Below are 23,152 nucleotides of genomic sequence, written 5' to 3' on the forward strand. Positions count from 1 at the left end.
AAAAGCAAAAATGCCAAAATACTGTGAGAAATGGGGTTAGATCCTATTCTATTATTCTATTCTATCCTATTCTATTCCTATTAAGCACCTAAATGGACTTTAGTGCCAAAGTGCAATTTTATCCCACCCCTGCATGAGACCCTGAAAAACTATTAACATGTCTGGTTTTTAACACACTGTCACTTCAGGCTTTGCTCTAAGTCACAAGTAGTATTAAAGAGGAGAAGGGCTCATCTACATTTTATGTTAATGAACTTGCAGGGACTTCAGTAGTGTAAATAGGATCCCAATAAGACACCTAAATCCACTTAGGCATCTATGGGGGCATCTACAAGAGATGCTAAAGGTGTAGTACACTAATTCTACTGCTCATTAGTGCAGTTGGTAAAAACCATGCTAATATGCTAATGTGCAGTAGAATTAGTCACGAACGAGCATGTGCCAATTACAGTGCATTAGTGAACATGTAGATGCACCTTATATGTAGAAAAGGTTTGGGCTCATGGTCTCTCCCCACAGTGCTAGCAAGAATTTCCCCAGAGAGCCTCTTATAAGATCTCCAGCCAAATGTTGGTGATTTCAGTTGTTGAGATGGGGTTTTGAAAAGCACTTTATCTCTGAAGTGTTCTTCTTAATCAAACCTCTTCTGCCTTTCAGATGCTTGACTAGAATAATATGAGTGCCTCCTACTGTTTAATAAATAGGAAAGCTAAAAGGGACCACTGTGAACATCAAGGGCATGTTTACACAATGGTAGTGGTATGCTCTGGCCAAACCATTCCCAAGCATACTCCACCCACTTATTCCAACTCACGTGCTTCAAACCTGGAAATGCATCAATGAAGACGCTTTGCTTTGCTTTTCAGCCATTCTGAAGCATGTGAATGCACAAGCTCTATAGCAGACTGGCATAACTGGGCTAGAATCTGTTGCCACCCACAAGTTCCATTAAATGCTTGTAACAAGATTTAACTGTGCGGGTGGGTGGGGCAAAACTGTTTTCAAGGCAGCAGTACGGAAAGGCAATACCTGCATTAGCTTTAAAAATTACCATTGTGCCTGCAATAAGTGTATTTCCAACTGTGGTAAAAAGCCATAGGGTCAAAGGAAAGTAGGTCTGGAACGGACCTTATAACTTCATCTGATCCAGCCTCCTGTTCAAGGCAGGATCATCCCTGACCAAATCATTTTAGCCAAGTGTCTGTCTAATCCATTTTGAAAGCTTCCAAGCATGGAGAACATACAACTTCTATAGGTAGGTTGTTTCAATGCCTGACCATCCTCATAGTAAAAAATGCACCATGGAAGCTTTAAGCCAGTCTGCATTAGAGGCCTGCAGTAGCTTAACTTGTGATTTTACAGGTATGAGCGACAAAAAAGTTACAGAGAGTCAAAAGAGACTGTAATCCGGCTTAACAACAGCTATTCCATTATCTGCGTGCCTGAACTGAAGCAAGGAAAGCTTAATGTCAAGGAGGGTATGGCAAGGGATGGATCACTCTGGACATGTCCCATTCATATACTGTCCTGCTAACGCCAGTGGGTTAGAACTAGCTCATGGAGCCACTGAATTTGCACCACGGAACCAGTGGGCTTTGGTGGCATTTTGGAAGCAGTTTCAGAAGTGGGGGGTTTTGCCCATGCTGCAGCTAGGAGCAGGGAGCTTCTCTTATGACATGGCCAAGGTGGCAGGGACACAGCAGCAGATGAGTCCCAGAATTCTCAGACCCAGGTTGGGTCATTCTGGCCTGCTGCTAGAAAAAGTTGCCAACTGTTACTCTACTTGCCGTGATATAATTAAACATGGGTAAAACCTCTTATTCAGTTCATGAATGACTGACTTTTGTTTAACTTGAATTGAACAGAGCCCAAGGGGTGACCATCCCAATGAGAATCAAAGGGGACAAGACTGCTCAAAAGCCCCCCTGGCTCACCAAGGGCATTTGGGAATGCCTGATTGCCAAAAAGGAGGTGTACACCCAGTGGAAGGGAGAGGCTATCACCAAAGAGGAGTATACCTCCACCGCTCGGGTCTGTAGGGGGGCTGTTAGGAAAGCTAAGGCAGATACGGAACTAGGGCTAGCATCAAAGATCAAGGACAATAAAAAGTGCCAGGCAACTATAGGCCTGTTAGTCTTACTTTGATCCCAGGGAAGCTCTTTGAGAAGATTATCAAGGAGCACATCTGTGAAGGGCCAGCAGCAGGGATGATGCTCAAGGGCAACCAGCATGGTTTCATTAGGGGCAGGTCCTGTCAAACCACCCTGATTACCTTCTACGATCAGGTCACAAAATTATTGGACGCAGGTGTCGTGGTGGATGTAGTCTTTCTGGACTTCAGAAAGGCCTTTGACACTGTCTCCCACTCCATTCTTATTAAAAAGCTAGGCGATTGTGGCATTGATGCCTACACAGTCAGATAGATAGTAAATTGGCTGAGGGGCAGCACTCAGAGAGTGGTGGTGGATGGGTCATATTCGACCTGGAGGGGTGTGAACAGTGAAGTCCCCCAGGGATCAGTCCTTTGGCCCGCACTTTTCAATTTCTTTATTAGTGACTTGGATGAGGCGGTGAAAAGCACCCTGTTTAAATTCGCAGATGACATCAAGATTTTGGGTGAGGTGGGCATGCCAGAAGGGAGGGACAGGATACAGCTGGACCTGGACAGGTTAAAGGGGTGGGCAAATGAGAATAGGATGGGATTCAATACTGACAAGTGCAGGGTACTGCACTTTGGCAGTAAGAACCAGCAGCATACCTATAGGCTGGGGAACTCCCTTCTTGAAAGCACAGTGGCAGAAAGAGATCTTGGAGTCTTTATCGATTCCAAGGTGAACATGGGCCGCCAATGTGAGGACATGGTCAGCAGGGCTAACCGCACCTTGTTGTGCATCCACTGATGCATCACAAGCAGGGCAAGGAGGTGGTCCTCCCCCTCTATACGACACTGGTCAAACCACAGTTGGAGTACTGCGTCCAGTTCTGGATGCCACACTTCAGGAGGGATGTGGACAGCATTGAGAGGGTCCAGAGGAGGGTCACTCCCATGATCCGGGGACAGCAGGGCAGACCCTATGAGGAGAGGCTATGGGACCTTAACCTGTTCAGCCTTCACAAGAGAAGGCTGAAAGGGGACCTGGTGGCCATCTATAAACTTACTAGGGTGGACCAGCGTTGAATGAGAGAGACCTTGTTCCCCAAGTGCCTCCTGGACTAACAAGGAATAATGGCCGTAAGTTGTTAGAGAGTAGGTTCAGACTAGACATTAGAAGGCACTACTTCACAGTTAAGGCTGCTAGGATCTGGAACCAACTTCCATAGGAAGTAGTGCTGTCTCCTACCCTGGGGGTCTATAAGAGGAGGCTTGATGATTACCTAGCTGGGGTCATTTGAGCCCAGTTTCCTCTCCTGCCCAGGGCAGGGGGGTGGACTAAAAGATCTGCAAGGTCCCTTCCAACCCTATATCTATGAATCTATGAAACTATGAAAGCCAGTTGATTAAAATTACATTAAAATAAGATCCATTTAAACTGGAATATGCCTTTCCACATGAACTTTTTCAAATGTTACCATTGACTTCAATGGGAACAGGCTTAGCACTAAGGAAAAGAAGGCTGAGAGGGGACCTGGTAGCAGCTTACCTCTACACTAGGGGAGTACATCAAGGGCTCGGTGAGCAACTGTTCATCAGGACACCCGAGGGGAAAACCAAGAGTAATGGCCCCAAACTCCTGGAAGATTGACTGAGGCTCAACATTAGGAAAAAATTCTTTACAGTTAGGATGTTCAGACTGTGGAATAAGCTCCCTTCAGATGTGGTGCAATCACCTATCCTGGAAATCTTCAAGAGGAGACTAGAGTCACCTTGCTGGGGTCACCTGACCCTACTTATCTTTCCTGCTTTGTGCAGGGGGCTGGACCCAATAATCTTCCAAGGTCCCTTTTGGCCTTAAAATCTATGAACCTATTAAACAGAGCCGCACCATTGCTGAGCACTTCTGAAAATGGACACCTTCAATCTAGATTGTAACTCTTTAGGGGAAAGAATTATTTTCACTGGGTGCGTCTATGTGAAACGCTGACTGCGAAGTAAACAAAATATACTGTGCAGTAGCGCGTCAGAGCAAGGACAGTGCTAATATGCTATTGCACAGTATAATTGCACAGTAGTGTCACCTAAAAACATTTGCTGGTGCTACTGCACAGTAACTCTGATTACTGTGTATTTACATAGTACTTGCTAATACAAGTACTAAATAAATGCACAGGAACAACTGCACAGTAGTGTCTCATGCAGACGTGCCCAGTGTGTTTGTGCAGAATCTTACCTAGTGGGCCTGGATCTGATTGAAGTCTCTGGGTGTGACTAAAACACAAATAAAAAACTCTTATGCTCACTACTCTTATACTGATTTATACTGACACAGGATCTGATTCTATACCCAGATCAACAGATGTTAATCCAGATCAATACTAGTATTAGATGCTGGGTGAAGTACTAGTGTTCATATTTCAATGGTTTTTGAAAAACTGGAGCGCAGAAAATAGCCACAAAAAATGATTAAAGGGATGAAAAGTGTGCCTAACTAATCATGAATTTAAGAGCTCAGTTCCCCAAGTTTATCAGAAAGAAGATTGAGAGGTGACTTGATTACAGGGTCTAAGAATCTTTATGAAAAAGAAATACCAGATACTAAAGGGCTCTTTAATCAAAAGGATAAAGGCAGAACAAGACCAAAGGCTTGAAGCTGAGGATAGGACATTCAAATCAGAAATAAGGCACATTTTTTAACAGTGAGATGATTAACCACTCGAACTGACTATAAGAGAAGTGGTAAATTCTTTGTCTCTTGATGTCTTCAGTTAAGACCAGATGCCTTTCTGGCAAATGTGCTTTAACCAAAAATAAATTACAGGGTTCAAAATAGGGGTAACCAGGTGGAATTATTGCCCTGTGATATAGAGGAGGCTGAACTATATGATTTGGACTTGAATGCTATGAATGACGTCAGTTCATTGAGACATGCTGTGGCAAACTTTTTTTCATAAGAGGTTGATTTCTCTTCCATGGAAAGAATCACTCTGTTTTATGATGCTGTTTAAGAGCAGAGTAAGTTTGGGTAGAGAAGGGAACACCAGAACAGTGACGATCCATTTTATCTGGCTTGGTTTGAACCAGTGACATGCTTGGCTGGTTTGGGAATCCCATGTGCAAAATGAAGCATCTTCTTTACTATCCTAACTACAGCAGTGCTCTGTTTACGGTGCTCTTAAAAAGGAGACAAAGTCCCTCAGCTTCATTATTTTTAGAACTTCAGAGAGTTCAGTTCACAGTGCATATGCAGGAATTTTTCTAGATTATATAGGATATTTTAAAAAAAAATTTAAATACAGAAAGCAATTATGCTTTACTGGTTCATAATCTATCCCAAACAGTGTATACTAGAATCCTTGAACAAGAGTGGCTGCTATCTATCACACTATTGACTTATGGATTACAGGGACCTCATGCATTCTTTCACTGAAATACAGATTTGCTTTGTTAAGATTATGCATTTACAGACTGAAATGAGTGTTAGCCTTTGCCATCTGTACCTCCTTTAATCTATACTAGGCCTTTTCATCTGTGGCTCAGAGGAGGCTGTATGGTTTACATCAAGGGTAGCTAGTAACACATACTGCTTTCTGCTGATAGTTATTATTTCTATTGCAGTATTGCCTCAACACCCCAATCAAGAACTACAACACTGTACAAACAAATAACTCTCTTCCCTAGTGAGTTCACAATGGAGGATTCAGACAATATGCATTAGGGAAATAAACACACAAGGCATGAAGAGACAAAATAATCATACTCCTTTGTGAACAGCAGAGACTTCCTATGCCTGAAGAAGGGTGATTGCACCTGAAAGCTTGCAAAGAACTTTTTTCCAACTATTCAGCTGATCTAATAAAAGATATCACAGCTACCCAAAGAACCTTGCCTGCCTATGTCCTTAGACCAATATGGCTACAACCAGTGCTAGGTGGACTCAGTAAGATTGTGCTTCCTGCAATTCAAATGATTCCTGGTCTAATTTCTAATTCAAATCATTCAGTTCAAACTATCCAATGACTAGAAGCATGCTCCTTCCCGGGAGAAAGGGGAGGGGAGACAGCAATAGCTTTCAAGCTCACAAGTGACTCCTGCTGTCAGTTTTTGGAGTATCATTAGACATGATCATTCTCTAAGACATCAGACTCTTTAAAGTCTGTTATCTTACTTTCCCTTAGATAGGCTGTGTACCTGTTACTCTCACTGGATGTGTCTACATGTGAATATTAATGTGACACAATAACCTCTGGTGCAGTTCACACTGGAGTTTATTGCTCCTGGTTGCAGCATTCACACCAATGCCTGGGATCACAGTATGTTGAGCCAAGGCAGTGCAGATCCAACTGGCAGGGTATCCTGGGGGTGAGCCTGCCAGCCTGGGGTTGCTCCAACTTGGCTCAATGTGCTATGAAATGTGTGGCTGGGGCATGAAGGTGCATCATTATAAGGCTAGCCAGCAGGCAGCCCCTGTACCGAAGCACCCTTGTGCAGCCCTGTCAGCGTCTACATGTGCACTGCAGTAGAGTAAATAACTCCTTCATAGGAGTACTTATATCTGGCAGTACTAACCTACCATGGAGTTAATTATTTTACTCTGGCCTAATAGTTCCCCACATGCAGAGTGGTGATGTTTTACTGTGGAGCTAATTAGGCATCTTGTGTAGATACACCCACTGTGACCAAATCAGGAATGTTAGTTTCTAGTTACTTTAACACATGACAGATTTTTCCAGTGTACAGTATCTGATGTGTACCATGGGTGTCTGGTGCCTCTTGAGTCAGTGACTGGGGGCAGGGGGGATCCCCCACAGCCAATCTCACTCACCATAAAAGTCATTGTTGGTGGCTCTGCTCCCCAGACAGCGCTCGCAGGGTGGGCAATGGTGCTCCCGCCTGCACCCCTGCCCACCGGCTAAATAGGGAGTGTGGCCTGACAGGGGGTGCACTGGCGCTCCCCTACACGTTGCCCTGATGTTGCCTGAGAAAAATCACAGACTTTTAAGGACAGAAGGAATCATTTAATCTGACCACATTTGTATCTCCAGCAGCACAAAGTCCCCCAAAGCCATGGTATGGCTCTGCAATCCAGTACTTATTGAGCAACAGCCTGAATAATTAACAGGTCTTCATGTTCCTTGTTCTTCCATCCAAATATTGACTATGTTAGTTCCTGTTTAACTGGTGGCCTACTTAAGTCACTTCTCATGGCCATTGTGAAACAGCCTTTGGTAGCAAAAAGAGAATTCTTATGCTAAAATGTTACTGACTGAGCTGTTACTAGGTGATGCCAGTATTTTGTCCTATACTGATCCTGTAATATTTCTGTAGTACTGGTAGCCTGTTGTGATTTAGTGATATTCTAACGCTGATCTAATCAGCCACAGGGGGATCAGCCTTGCACACTACAGTATCAGGAACCATGTAGCATTAGATCAATGCATTAGATCACAAGAGCAGAATGGCACCATCAGCGAGCTCTTCTGCGCATGCGCGTAGTTTAAAAAGGGCCCACCAGTGGCAAAGCCACAGTTTGTCCCTGGCTCCAGCGTGAGACACTTGGGCAGAAGCCCGTTGTGCCCCTGTTGAGCCACGGGGCCCCCAGGACCCCCCAGCAGGACCCCTGCAGACCCCAAGACCTCCAGTGCAGCCAGAGGTAGGTAGAGCCCATGGTGAGGGAGGCATCTAGTCAACTGTGGGGCAGCTGAGAGTAGCCAAGGAGGATCATGTCCCCCCGGGCTCCTACTTCACCCAGCCCCCCAGGGAGCCATGCGACTGGAGCCTCGTGAACAGGATGTGCAAACAGGTGCACTTCTAGGCCTGGCATGCAAGTTAATGTGGGAGGGTGGTTAGCCCCAAGGGAAGGTTTTCACACCGGTGCAATGTGAATGGGCACATGCCAAGCCCCGAGGATCCCCTCAGAGTCTGAGACCTCCCCCTCTGATACTTTTGAGGTTTCCATCCAGACGGACCCTCTGGCTCTCAGCTGTGGGGGCTGCCTGTCACAATTCCAGGCACATGGGACTGGGAGCACGGCCACCTCCCCTTGTGAGGTTTGCTCCACTTTGGAGTCTCTGAGGCACCATATAGCGGAGCTCCAGACCGCAGTTCAGAGACTGCGTGCCATCAGGGATGGTGCGCAGGAGATCAATACCTACTATCAGGCCCTTCACTCCATGAAGGCCGAGGGTAGATCAAGGTCACTTTCCAGGACAAGGGAGGACTTGAGGATCTTCCACACTGTCCAGACAGAGGGTTGTACCAACACAGTCAATAGCCCCAAGGCTCACTTCACCAGGGTTCCCTCCCCTCTGGAGCTCTGCAACAGGTATGAACCTCTTGCAGCCTCAGTAGAGCCTGCAGAGCTTCTAGCTCCTGCAGGCAAGGGGGGAATACTAAGAGCTACCATTCCTATTCTCCCTAAGATAAAACACAGAGTGGTCATTGTGGGAGACTTCCTCCTGAGGGGGACTGAGGGAGCAATCTGCTGTCCTGATCCCTTATCTCAAGAGGTTTTCTGCCTCCTGGGGGCCCCTATCTGGGATGTAGTTGAGAGGATCCCCAAGCTTATCCAGCCCTCTGATCACTACCCTATGATCCTTATCCATGTGGGCATAAATGACACGGCTCAGAGCAATCCCAGCCAGGTCATGCATGGCCACAGGGCTCTGGGAGTGGGGCTTAGGGGGTTGGGGGTGTAGGTGGTCTTTTCCTCAATCCTCTCAGTTATGGGTCATGGCCTGCGGAGGGAGAGATGGATTGAAGTAGTCAACTGAAGACTGCAGCACTGGTGTCATCATGAAGGCTTCAGCTTCCATAATCACAGTCCATTCTTTGGTGAGAGAAGCAGTGGTCTGCTGAGAAGAGATGGCCTTCACTTCACTTCACTGGGGAGGAAGCTCTTCTTAGCCAGAATGGCTGACCTGCTCAACTGGGCTTTAAACTAAGCCTGCCAGGGCCTGGGTGGACTACCTGCAAAGCAAGCCCAGTAAGCAACTACTGCAAAACCAGCAGGTTAGGGCACTCAGGGGAATCCACTCCTACTCCAGCCCTGGAGCGGTGTCCTCCTAGGACTGCAAGTGTCTGTAAATCAATGCCAGGAGCTTGGGAAAAAAAAAACCAGGAGGAATCGGTCCCTCTGCTAAACAAGAATGACTATGATCTCATAGGGATAAGGGAGACCTGGTGGGACTCCACTTATGACTGGGCCACAGGTATAGATGGCTATACCCTGTACAGGAGAGATCATGTGGAAAAAAGGGGTGGGGGTGTAGCTGTCTATGTCAAGGAAAGCTACATGTCCCTGTAAGCTGACATTGGCACTCATGGAGGACTACTAAAGACCTTCTGGGTTAAAATACATGGGGAATGTGGCACAGGGGACATAATGGTAGGAGTCTACTATAGACCTCCTAATCAGAAACAAGAGCTTGACCAGGAATTCACCAGGGAACTGGCTGAGGCTGCATGCTCTCAGTGCATGGTTGTCATGGGAGACTTCAACTACCCGGACATCTCATGGGATGAGCACTCGACCAAATTTGAATGGTTACAAAGCTTCCTCACATGCATGGATAACCTCTACCTGACTCAAGAAGTCTATGGACTGACAAGAGGAAAAGCACTGCTGGACCTGGTACTGGCCAAAGGGGATGATCTAGTCAGTGACCTAAGAACTGAAGGAAAGCTGGGAGACAGTGACCACAAGCTGATCACTTTTACTATCCATTGCAAAGCTGGCAAGTCAGTTAGCAATGCAGAAGTCCTCGACTTTACGAAAACTGACTTTGATAAGCTCAAGAGGCTTGTTGTCGAGGCCCTATGGGGCCATGACTCAACAGGGAAGGGAGTCCAAGATGAGTGGTTGCTCCTTAAGGGAGAGATGCTAAAAGCACAAGGGGTGTCTATCCCATCTCGGAGGTAAGGTAGCAAAAGGGCACAGCAACCCCCTTGGCTCAGTAGGGAACTTGTAGACCTCCTACATCTAAAAAGAGAGACTTATAAAGGATGGAAGACAGGAATCACCACTAAGGAGGAGAATTCTGTACTGGCCCGTACCTGTAGAGAGCAAACCCAGAGAGCCAAGGCTGCAACCGAACTCCAACTGGCTACATGTATCAAGGACAATAAAAAGTCCTTTTTCAGATATGTGGGGAGTCAGAAGAAAAGTAAGGGTAACATTGGACCCCTGCTAAACCAAATGGGACAACTGACACCCAGGAAAAAGCCAGCCTGCTTAATGGGTACTTTACATTGGTTTTTCACTAGCCCAAAGGGGCTGCCATGCCTAACATGATGCAGGATGGCCAGGGTGAGGGTGAATTTATACCCAGCATCAGTGTAGACCTTGTAAAGGAACACCTCGAGAGGCTGGACACCTTCTAGTTACCTGGTCCTGACAGTTTGCACCCCAGAGTACTTAAGGAGCTGTCAGGCATCATAGCCCAGCCACTGGCAAGGATATTCGAGAATTCATGGCACTCAGGTGAAGTACCCAAAGATTGGAAGAAGGCCAATGTAATGCCTATCTTCAAGAAAGGGAGGAACATAGATCCGGGGAACTACAGGCCAATCAGCTTGACCCCAATCCCTGGAAAGATTTTGGAAAAAAATTATTAAAGATACCATTCTAGACAAGCTGGCTGATAGTAACATCCTGAGGGACAGCCAACACAGATTTGTTGCACGTAGTTCTTGCTTGACCAATCTCATTTCCTTCTATGGCCAGGTGACATATCACCTGGACAAGGTAGAAGAGATTCATGCCATATATCTGGACTTTAAAAAAGCCTTTGATCTGGTGTCCCACAATCTCCTCATGAAAAAAATGGCCAACTGCAGCCTCAGCTATGACACAGTCCGATGGCTGGGGAATTGGCTCTGAGGTCTAACCCAGAGAGTGGTAACTGACGGAAGTGAATCATCATGGCGATCCGTGACCAGTGGTATCCCCCAAGGCTCTGTCCTTGGACCTGTTCTCTTTAACGTCTTTATTAATGATGTGGACACTGGTGTCAGGGGCAGACTGGCCAAATTTGCTGATGACACCAAACTTTGTGGTAGAGTGTCCACACCCGAGGATAGGCTGGTGATCCAGGCTGACCTTGATAGGCTTAGAAAGTGGGTAGATAAAAACTTGATGACATTCAAAACGGAAAAATGCAAGGTACTCCACCTGAGGAAAAAAATCCCACATCACGCTTATAGGCTTGGCAGTGCTATGCTTGCTAGCTCCATAGCCAAAAGGGACTTGAGGGTCATGATTGACCACAAGATGAACCACCAATGTGATGTTGCAGCTGGTAAAAAGAACAAAACTCTGGCTTGCATCCATAGATGCTTCTCAAGCAAATTTCAGGATCTCATCATCCCACTGTACTCGGCCTTGGTAAGGCTGCAGCTGGAGTAATGCATCCAAATCTGGGCTCCACAAGTCAAGAAGGATGTGGAGAAGCTTGAGAGAGTCAAGAGGAGAGCCATATGCATGACCAGAGGGCAAGAGAACAGGCCTTATGAAGAGAGGTTGAGAGCCATGGGACTCATCAGCCTGGAAAAGCGCAAGCTTAGGGGTGACTTGGTGGCAGCCTATAAGTATATAAGGGGTGTGCATCAGGATCTGGGAGATCGCCTGTTCACCAAAGCACTCCATGGGATGACAAGGTCAAATGGTCACAAACTTCTCCTAGACCCTTTTAGGTTGGACATAAGGAAAAACTTCTTTACTGTCTGAGCCCCCAAGGCCTGGAATAGACTCCCTCCAGAGGTGGTGTAAACGCCTGCTCTGGACTCTTTTAAGAAACATTTGGATGCTTGTCTTGCTGGGATCTTTTGACCCTAGCTGACTTCCTGCCCCTGGGGCAGGAGGCTGGACTCGATCTTCTTAGGTCCCTTCCAGTCCTAATGTCTATGAATCTATGAATGTTCAACTGGACTTAATTTTAGCAGATCCTCAATTATTGTAAATCAATGTAGCTCCACTGACACCAGCTGATATACCCCAGCTGAGGATCTGTCCTATTTATGAAGCCAGTGGCATTTATTGCTCTAGTAATATTTATGTTGAATGTTATCTGATGGGGCAAATATTTACACACATCTTTGCTGACAGTCTGATGAAGTGTGAACAGCATTACCTTAGGAATAATCAACAGTCAGCTGACACTATAGAGTCCCAACAGCTGATCCTAAACTATATAGGTGGGTGAAACAGAAGTACATAGTGGTGACCAAGGTCTCTGTTTCCATATGTGTTTGTTTATTCTCAGAAATCCACTGATCTGCCCTTTGGGTAATGTGGCTTCAGAATAGATGCTTAGTGGGTTTGAATGAAGGCCCTGGGGGAATAGGGTAGCTGAAAATCCTTCTGGGGGCCCAGGATACAGGGTACATAAAGTTGGCAGGTTTGTCTCTCCATATATCCTTCAAATCCAGCACAGGATGGAGTATAATTGATTTTCAGCTCTGTGGACTTTCCATTTAATGTGATCACTGCTTTCTGGAAAAGTCTAATCAAATGTGGGGTTGAGAACCCTTCCTTAGGATTTTACATGTCTGTGTAGGATTCAATAGAGAATTCCACCACTGTTCTAAAATGACCAGGGTTGGGAGTGGGGGACTACAGGAAGATTCTCATTTGCTGTTATAATTAAGAGAATTGTTGAATTAGCTCTATGGAACCCAAATGTTCTCACCCCTGCTAACTACTGTAGAGCTTTTCCATAAAGAATAGAGCTATGGCTAGTGTTGAGACCCTGATCCTCTTCTCCATTGGTTCAGAACTGCTTGGTGCTGGTCGGCCCTCTGAAAGGAAGGCAGACTGTATCAAGGAGGATACAGCTTGGGAGTATCTTACAGCAACCTGAAGACAGATTTCTTGGGCATGGGATGGACTGTATGAAGAAATGAGGCAAATTTCTTCAAGGAAAGTATTTAAGAAGCTGATATCTGTGAACTTACTGTGCCCATGGTTGTGTTTGATCTGGGAAATGTGTGTGTGAAGGAAAAGTTCAAGTATCAAAGTGAATACCTAATCTGCTGATGTTTTACTGTTATCTTACACAGCTGGCATTGCTCTTGCTGGGTTTGTAAGATGGATTTCTGCCTTGAAAATGTGTGTGTGCTGTGAAAAGAGAACCCATGGAACAAGATGCACAGGTGTTTGCTGGAGGAAAGTGGCAATCTGCTTAGACAAGGAAACATGCTGATGGCTGAAAATAGATAGCCATAACAAACATCCAGGCCCTGTAGAAAAGTCGAATTAAATCTAATAGGCAATAACAACATGTTTACAGCTTAGCAGGAGTATTTGTCAGAAAAAGACATTTTCCTTAAAAAAAAATTCAAAACTTTTCAATGGATGTTTTCTGTATTTTGTATAATAATCCCAATCTATTTTGGATTTAGCAAACATTTTATTTTAATTTTTTCCATCAATGAAATCAATATTTTGAAGGAAACAAAAATCTTTCTTAAATATGTCCCTAAGGAAACAAAAGGCTATTTTCATTGAAATAAAAAAATAAGAAATTAAAGCTGTTTTTGTATGTTTATTAGGATCAACCCATAGCATTTCAGAGGAAAATGACATAACTAGTATAGGATCAAACAGAGAAGAAAACAAAGCATTTAAATTCTTAAAAGTCAAACATTTCTAAAGAAGCTTGGTTATATCAGTAATATATTTTACAGAACAGTGGTTATGTGCTATGTGGGTGATGAAATTATGAGGTGATAGACTGTTTGCCAAGCTACTCTAATAATAAATAAATAATAGTTTGCCCTTTATAACATTTATTAAACTCTGGTTAAAACAAATAGAAACATATCCCCCAGAATACTCACAGAAGGAATTTATAGATATTAGTCAACAAAAGCTCAGTCTCTGGGCAGCAAATATAATTATCAATCAGATCATTTCAGAGAGAGTTATTAGGGGATATAGAGCATCAGATATTCACATTCCCAACAGAGGCTTGATCACTGAAGTTAACAGTAAAGTTGCAGGATTGCTGTTCAGCCATTCCTGAATGTACTCCTGTCTAGCCCAAAGGCATCAAGTTACATGTATGAAATGTAGGTAGACACATATGTGACTTGATAACCATGGAAATGAGACTCACAAAGCTTGCCTGAGGTCACAAAGTGAGTCACTGGCAGAAAAAAAAATCCAGGAGGCCTGACTCACAGAGTACCCTGGTTTAGTATTAGAACATCCAACAATAACAGCTTACATTTTTTGGGTGAGACCAAGAATCCCTATTACTGCTGACATGCTTCAGAAATAATTGGAGCGCTATGGTTCTCAGTTTTCCATGGTTTTGCCAATAATGAACAGGTTCATTTTGAAGTGATCTATAACTAATAGGTTCACTTATACTCAGCTGCTGTATGCTGGTGGTCAGATCCCAGTAAATTCACAGGAGCTACACTGATTCCCAGCAGATGGAGACTGCTATCTCTGATCCATACCAGCTCTACTCTAGTCTCATGCCAAGGAATTATGGTCGTAGTCCTGATTTTAGGTGCTATCCTGTCTCAGATCTGGGATTTGGCATGCATGGAGCAGGAGTTAATGGGCAGGGGGTACTTCTCAGGGGTAGACCTAGGCATGACAAAGAACTGGTGTTTAATCTCATCCAAAAACATGTAACACTATTTCTAGCCCCATGCTTGAATATGTGTTTAGTCCTGTTTCAGACAGAAGATCACTACTTGCTGAATCATTTGCATGACTTTCCTTTGTGCTGGGTGCAGGTTACTCTTCTGAGTTCTGTCCCATCCATCCTGACCAGTGGGTTCTGATGTTTGATGAGATCACAGCTGGAACTATTTTGGCTGAAGATGGGTTAGAAAGGGCATTTGCTCAGGGTATCCAGATAATTCTCTTTATGGTTTATCCTGGGGTAACTTAGGTAGATGCTGTTTGATAGTGTTCTTGGGAATCCTTACAGAGTGATTCCAAAAGTACCAGTACCAGTCCAAAACTATCTCTGCAATTCAGCATGACAATAAATAAAGCAAGATGTTTGGGAAACTGTTAGCTTGGGTAAATCATCACCCAACCAACTCTATAGTTAATATACATTCTTGACATGCACCATGATAGATCTGCTGGCGTGTAGCTGTGAGAATATTAGACTGAACAGCTTCTGGGTTATGGATCCCTGTCACAGACTGGGTACTTTTAATGTATACCCGATGGATGCAACAGACTGCTGTAGCTCAGCTGAAGCCCTGCTGGTCTGCCCTCTGACTACCTGGTTCTGGTAGTCAGAACCATTTAATGCAGCCATTTAATCATGGTTTGGAACCCTAAGGATGATGAGGTTGGTTTGTTTGTTTGTTCAAACGATTACATTGTGATTTTGGTCTGTCTTCAGAATTTTGAACTATCCCTGCCAAACATTTGTTCTCTAGCTTTCAGGATGCTGGTGTCACACAAAACAAGGTCCCTTCTGAAATCTGACTTTCTTTTTCTACTCGCATTCAACTTAGTGCAACCATAAGTAATCAATCAAGCATGCATTTTCTGATTTGTATATGCACTCATAGTCATTTTAAGTGCAGTTATTTTTTAAACCATACTTTAGAACTTTTGTATTTATCCTATGTGATCCAAGAATGACCTGTGTTTCACTGAAATAGAATTTGTAATTTTCTCCAAGATGAGAAATATATGTTATACTGCAGACTGATACCAGGATGGAAGGTGAAAATGCAAACTCTGATTCAAGCTTTCTCCATAGGTTTTCACCTTTGGAGCAAATCCCAGGATGTTATCATCCCGCTTTACTTGGCCTTGGTAGGGCCACAGCTGGAGTACTGCATCCAATTCTGGGCTCCACAATTCAAGAAGGATGTGGAAAAGCTTGAGAGAGTCCAGAGGAGAGCCATACGCATGATCAGAGGTCAGGAAAACAGGCTTTATGATGAAAAGCTGAGAGCTATGGGACTCTTCAGCCTGGAAAGGCACAGGCTCAGTGGGGACCTGGTGGCTGCCTATAAGTATATAATGGGTGCACATCAGGATCTGGGGGAACGCCTGTTCACCAGAGCACCCCGTGGGATGACAAGGTCAAGCAGTCACAAACTTCTCCAAGACCATTTCAGGCTGGACATAAGGAAGAACTTCTTTACAGTCCGAGCTCCCAAGACCTGGAACAGACTGCTATCAGAGGTGGTGCAAGCACCTACTCTGGATTCCTTTAAGAGTCAATTGGACATTTATCTTGCTGGGATCCTGTGACCCCAGCTGACTTCCTGCCCCTGAGGCAGGGGGCTGGACTTGACAATCTTCCGAGATCCCTTCCAGCCCTAATGTCTATGAAATCTAGTCCAACCCCCTGCTCAAGCAGGACCATCTCCAGCTAGATCATCCCAGCCAAAGCTTTGTCTAGCTGAATCTTAAAAACCTCCAAGGATGGAGATTCTACAACCTCTCTGGGTAACCTATTTCAGTATTTTACTGCCCTCCTCCTGATACAGTTTTTCTTAATGTTTAACTTAAACTTTCCTTGCTGCAATTTGAGACTGTTGCTCCTTGATCTGTCATCTGTCACCACTGAGAACAGACTAGCTCCATCCTCTTTGGAACCACCGTTCAGATAGCTGAAGGCTGCTATTAAATCCCTTCAATCTTCTCTTCTCCAGACTAAATAGCCTAGCTCCCTCAGGCTCTCCACAGAAGCCATTTGCCCCATCCCCCTAATCATTTTCATTGCCCTCCACTGGATTATCTCCAACTTGTCCACATCCTTGCTCCACATTGGAGACCCTGGAGTACCAGATAGGGGAGCTCCAGACTGTGGTGCAGAGGCTATGTGCCATCAGGGATGGTGAAGAGATCAACTCCTACTGCCAGGCCCTTCACCAGAAGACAGAAGAGCCAGGGGTCGCCTGGATTAAGGCTGTCTCCAGCCCCAAGGCACACTACACCATGGTTACCACTCCCCTGGGCCTTTGCAATGGGTATGAAACCCTCACAGCGCCAAATGAGCCAGCAGAACCACCAGCTCCTATACCTGAAGAAGAAAGGCATCCTGCAACCATCCCTAGGTAGAAACAGAGTGGTTGTTCTGGGAGACTCCCTCTTGCAGGGGACTGAGGGAGCTATCTGCTGCCCTGACCCCTCAGCCCGTGAGGTCTGCTACCTCCCAGGGGCCCATATCTGGGATGTAGCTGAGAGGATCCCAAAACATATCCTGCCCTCTGACCACTACCCCATGCTCCTTATCCATGTGGGCACAAATGACATGGCTTGGAGCAATCCCAGCCGGGTCGTGACTGACTACAGGACTTTAGGAACAGGGCTCAAAGGGTTGGGGGTGCAGGTGGTTTTATCCTCGATCCTTCCCATTACGGGTCACGGGCATAGGAGGTGTTGGCTTAGAAATGGTATTTAAGGCCTGTTTTGGGGGGAATTGGCTTATAGGTATAGATATATGCATCATAAGGGGTCAAGATGGGCAGCAGGGGTTAATTGGATTTCTAAAGACCTTGGGAGACACACACACAGCTTCTCATGGCTCTGGAGGTAGATGGACTGTCTAGCACAACAAGGCCAACAGATGGACACAGCCTGAGAATTGAAGGGGAGCATGCCCTAACACAAGATCACAGTCTTCAAGGCAGATGGGTTGTCTAGCACAACAAGGACAACAAGAACACATAGTCTAGGAAACAGCCTGGGAACCAAAGGAAGTATGTACCATAGTTTGCTCCCTGAGAGGGGTCCCCATCCCCATCCCTGTCCTCTGCGAAGGGTCCCCAAGGCCACCATGAACTGAGGGTATAGCAGTAGCTCGTCTCATGCACCCCACTGGAAGGGGTCTGTGGGCCTCGGCATCCCACCTCCAGGCTGCTGGTACCTAAGAGAGAGAGCCTCAGAGTGGAACCTACATCCTGACCAGATGTACTTTTAAATTTGATGACAGCCCTAGGATCGGTAGATATAGAATTGTTTAATTGTCTGTATTGTTGTTTATTCTTACTCTGTACCAATAAATACACCTATTATTGACTAGCAGGTGTTGTGGTCCATCTGAGGGTTGTGCCCACCTGGAACAAAGGTATAGGTGCTGGGTCCAAATCCAGTCTAATAGGAGGGTGAGAAAAATTCAGAAAGTAAACAGAAGACTGTGGTGCTGGTGCCATCAAGAATGCTTTGGCTTCTACAACCATGGCCCACACTTCAGAGAGAGAGAGACAGCAAGTTATTGGGAAGGGACATCCTCCACCTCACTCGCATGGGGAAGAAGCTCTTCTCAGCCAGAATGGCTGACCTCTTGGTTATCTCAAACAAGACCTGGGAAGTCATCCTCCCACTTTACTCGGTGTTGGTGAGACCACAGTTGGAATACTGGGTCCAGTTCTGGGCTCCGCAATTCAGAAAGGATGTGGAGAAACTCATGAGAGTCCAGAGGAGAGTCACATGAATGATTAGAGGACAAGAAGGCAGGCCTTATGAGGAGAGGCTGAGAGACATGGCACTCTTCCGCCTGGAGAAGCGTTGGCACAGGGGTGACTTGGTGGCAGCCTATAAGTATATAAGGGGTGTGCACTGGAAACTGGGAGAATGACTGTTCACCACAGCACCGCATGGGAAGACTAGGTCCAGTGGTCACAAGCTCTTGGAAGACCATCTTAGACTGGATGTAAGGAAAAACTTCTTTACTGTCTGAGTCCCCAGGGCCTGGAATAAACTCCCCCAGAGGTGGTGCAGGCCCCTACTCTGGATTCGTTTAAGAAGCACTTGGATGCCCATTTTGCTGGGATCATTCAACCCCTGCTGACTGCCTGCCCTTTGGGCAGGGGGCTGGACCCAATGAATCCCTAATGTCTATGAAATGTCTATGAAATCTATGAAATCTATTCAATCCTTTCTGTAGTGGGGGGTCCAGAACTGGACACAGTGCTCCAGACATGGGCTCACCATGCTGAATAGAGTGGAACAATCACATTCCATAATCTGCTAGTAATGCTGCTACTTACGAAGCCCAGTATGCAATTAGCCTCAGCAACAAGAGCACACTGTTGGCTCATATTCATTGTACAGTCTATTGTAATCCCTTCTGCAGAGCTGCTGCTTAGACATTCGGTCCTCAGCCTGTACTGGTACATGGGATTCTTGAGTCCTAAAAGCAGGACTTTGCACTTGTTCTTCCTGAAACTCATGAGATTTCTTTTGGTCCAATCATCCAATTTGTCTAGGTCACTGAATCCTATCCCTACTCTCCAGTGTACCTATTACTCCCCACAACTTAGTGTCATCTGCAAAGTTGCTGAGGCTGAACTCTTTGCCATCTTCCAGGTTGCTGATGAAGACATTGAACCATTGATGATGACTCTGTGCCACTGTCCCTGCCCCCGCTGCTGCCAGGCACTGGTCCAGCTGGGCTGCAGCCCCACACCCCACCATCAGCACACAAATCTGAGAGGGCACATGCCCCCATGCCCTCTCCATGGGTTGCCTTTGCATTGAAAAAAAACAGCCCCAGGAGTGTCCCCTCGGTCACTTCACTTGATAACTGACTGCCAATTAGACATCAGGCGGTTTGAGCCTGATGATCCAGCTGATTGTCTATTAGGCCTGTGAGAAGCGTCTAGTATTTGCTTTGGATTAGGCTGATTTGTGGGACAGTGATTCGATTCAGTGATTCAAATCACTGTCCCGAATCGATTCGGCCAAATTCAATTCAGAGATTTGGCTGCTGCCAAATCTCCCAGTTGCACAGACCCATCCCATGCCTGCTCTCCCAGCCCCAGTAATGGCTGTCCCAGCTCCTGGCACTTTGAAAAAAAAAGCCCCAACTCACTGGGTGCTGCCCGGTGGGGGGTGATCCCCGCTGCCCCCCACTGCCCCATGCTGTATGGATAGCTCTGCACAAGCCCCACAACCTCCCCCCTGCTGTCCCAGCCCCACATGGCTGCCCCACCTGCCCCAGCTCCAGCCCTTTAAGGAAAAAAAAACAAAACCCAAACCCCCCACATTCACTTCCTATGCAGCGGGGGGCGATCCCCTCTTTCCCCTGCTGCACCATGCCACATGGTGGGCTCTTCCACAAGCCCCCCAAAGCCCTGAGGCCACTGCAGGAGCTGGTGAGTCCGAGGGGGGTGTCGTTTTTTTTTTCTTAAAGGGCTGGAGCTGGGGCGGGTGGGGCAGCCATGGGGAGGGGGGCTGGGTCAGTGGGAGTGGGTCAGGGAGAGCTGGGGGAGCAGGAAGGGGATAGGGCCTGGCAGGGGTCCCCCCATGGTCTCCTCCCTCCCCCTCCAGCCCCCACTTCCCCGCCCCCTACTTACCAGCTCCAAGCCTGGGTTCAGCTCCCTGCTGCAGCAGTCAGGGACTGAAGATCCGGACAGCTTCAAATCAATTTGGACCTTTTTATTGGTCCCCTGATTTGATTCGGATTTGGAGATTTGGCCACCGAATCAGGCTGAGCCTCCTCTGAATTGAATCAGCACCTGAAGCTTCACACAGCCCTACTGTCTATCTACCTTACAGTGCATTCATCAAACCCTTGCTTCCTTAGCTTGCATGTGAAAATGTTATGGGAGACTGTATCAAAAGCCTTGCTAAAGTCAAGGCATATAATCTCATAGATTCATAGATTGTGAGGCTGGAAGGGACCTCAGAAGATAATCCAGCCTCCATGGCACCAAGCAGGAAAGACAACTGGGGTCAGGTGACCCCAGCAAGGTGACTGTCTAGTCTCCTCTTGAGGATTTCCAGGGTAGGTGATTACACCACCTCTGGAAGGAGCTTATTCCACAGTCTGGACACCCTAGCTGTGAGGAATTTTTTCCTCATGTTGAGCCTCAATTGGTCTTCCAGGAGTTTGTAGCCATTACTCCTGGTTTTCCCTAAAGGTGCCCTGGGTGAACAATTGTTCACCAAGCCCTTGATGTATGCCCCGATGTAGCAGTAAGCTGCTACCAAGTAACCTCTCAGCCATCTCTTTTTCAGGCTGAAGAGGCCGAAGTCCCTCAGCCTTTCCTTGTATGGCTTGCTGTGCAAGTCTCTGATCATACAGGTTGCCCTTCTCTGGACTCTCTCAAGCTTTACCATGTCCTTTTTAAAGTGTGGCGCCCAGAACTGGATGCAGTACTTCAGCTGTGGTATCACCAAAGCTAAGTAGGTTGGAAGAATCACTTCCCTGGTTTTGCTGGAGATGTATCGATTGATGCATGCCAGAGTATTATTTGCCCCTTTGGCTACAGCATTGCACTGTCGGCTCAAGTTCATACTGTGGTAAATTATTACCCCCAGGTCCTTTTCATTTGTAGTGCTGGCCAGATTGGTATTGCCAATCCTATAGGTGTATAGGGGGACTGTTTGTCCCCAGCTGGAGTACTTTACATTTCTCAACATTGAACTTCATCTGGTTCTGATCACCCAACTTGCCAGGCTGTCTCGGTCCGCCTGTATCTGCTGCCTACCCACCTAGCTGTCTCATAGTTAAGCCCACAGTCTTCCAATTTTATCATGAGAACATCGTGGGATACCAGATCAAAAACTTTTTGGAAGTCAAAGTGTACAATATCAAGCTCCTCTTTCTTTTTGATGTGGTGAGTTACCTGATCATAATAGGAGATGAGGTTGGTAAGATAAAACCTGCCTACAATTAAAGCATGCTGGCTGTTGTTCAGAATCCTACCTTCTGCAAGCCTATCGCACATAGACTCCTTAATGAATTTTTCTAGGATATTCCCTGGGATAGAAGTTAGGCTATTGGCCTATAGTTACCCGGGCCCTCCCTTCTCCCCTTCTTGAAGATGGGAACAACACTGGCCCTCTTCCAGTCCTCAGGGACGTCTCCAGTGCCACAAGTTCTGGAAGAGTTTTGCCAAGGGTTCTGTGATGACTTCAGCCAGCTCATTCAGCACTCTCAGATGAAGTTCATCTGGTCCTGCTGACTTTATGTCTAATTTTTTTAATTGATCACACACCAGTTCTATGCTTACCACCACCACACTCCCACCACCAACAATGCCGCTGCTGCCTGTGGGAGGTCGCTGTGCCCTCCCAGCCTCCAGAGGCACGCGGTGTTCATGTTCTGTACCCTATCTGCTGTGATTTTTGCCTTGGCCTGGTGAAAGATCAAAGCAAACTAGTCATTCAGGAGTTCAGTTTTCTCCTGAGTGCTGGTAACCAGCTGTCCTGAGTTGATGAGCAGTGGCCCCACACTCCCAATTTTTTTCTTCCTGTTCCCTATGTAAGTAAAGAAGGACTTCTTGTTGTACCTGATTCCTGTTGTTAATCTTAGTTCAGTTTGCCGCTTAGCCTTTCTAATCTGTTCCCTACAAGTGCAGGCCATTGTTGTACACTTCTTGGGACATATATCCCTAGCTTTCATTGTCCCTGAATCCTCCTTCTTCCCTTTCTTAAAGATGGGCACTAAATTTCCCCTTTTCCAGTCAACTGGGACCTCCCCCAATTGCCAAAAGTTTTCAGTGATAATGGCCACCAGCTCTGCAGTCACATCAACCAACTCCTTCAGCACCCACAGGTGTATTGTGTCCAGCCCTATTGACTTGTACATGTCCAGCTTTTCTAAAGAGTCCCTAACCTGTTCTTTTGCTACTGTCAGCTGCTCACCTCCTCCCCAAACTGTGCTGCCAGGTGCAGTAGTTTGGGAGCTGACCTTGCCTGTGAAGACTGTGGTCAAAAAGGCATTCAGTACTTCAGCCTTTTCCATGTCATCTGTCACTAGGTTGCCTCCTCCATTTAGTAAGGGACCCTCACTTTTCCTGATCTTCCTCTTGTTGCTGACATGCTTGTAGAAACCCTTATTGTTAGCCTTCATGTCCCTTGCTAGCTGCAACTCCAGTTGCACTTTGGCCTTCCTGATTTCATCCCTGCATGCCCAAGCAATACTCTTATACTCCTCCCTAGGTGTTTGTCCATGGTTCCACTTTTTGTAAGCTTATTTTTTTTGTTTTATTTAACAGAAGCTTTCTGGGCTAAGTCAAGCTGGTCTTCTGCCATACTTGCTAATCTTCCTGTGCATCAGGATGTTTCATTCCTCTGCCCTCAGTAAAGTTTCTTTAAAATACAACCAGCTC

At 46.1% G+C, this 23,152-nt stretch overlaps 1 protein-coding gene across 2 annotated transcripts in view; it reads right to left on the reverse strand.

The window, feature by feature from the left end:
* RALY (RALY heterogeneous nuclear ribonucleoprotein) overlaps window positions 1–23,152 on the reverse strand; it is a 423,518-nt gene that overhangs the window by 204,953 nt on the left and 195,413 nt on the right. The gene's annotated exons all lie outside the window — the stretch shown is intronic.

This window comes from Alligator mississippiensis, chromosome 9 (genome assembly GCF_030867095.1).
Source record: "Alligator mississippiensis isolate rAllMis1 chromosome 9, rAllMis1, whole genome shotgun sequence".
Taxonomy (NCBI): domain Eukaryota; kingdom Metazoa; phylum Chordata; order Crocodylia; family Alligatoridae; genus Alligator; species Alligator mississippiensis.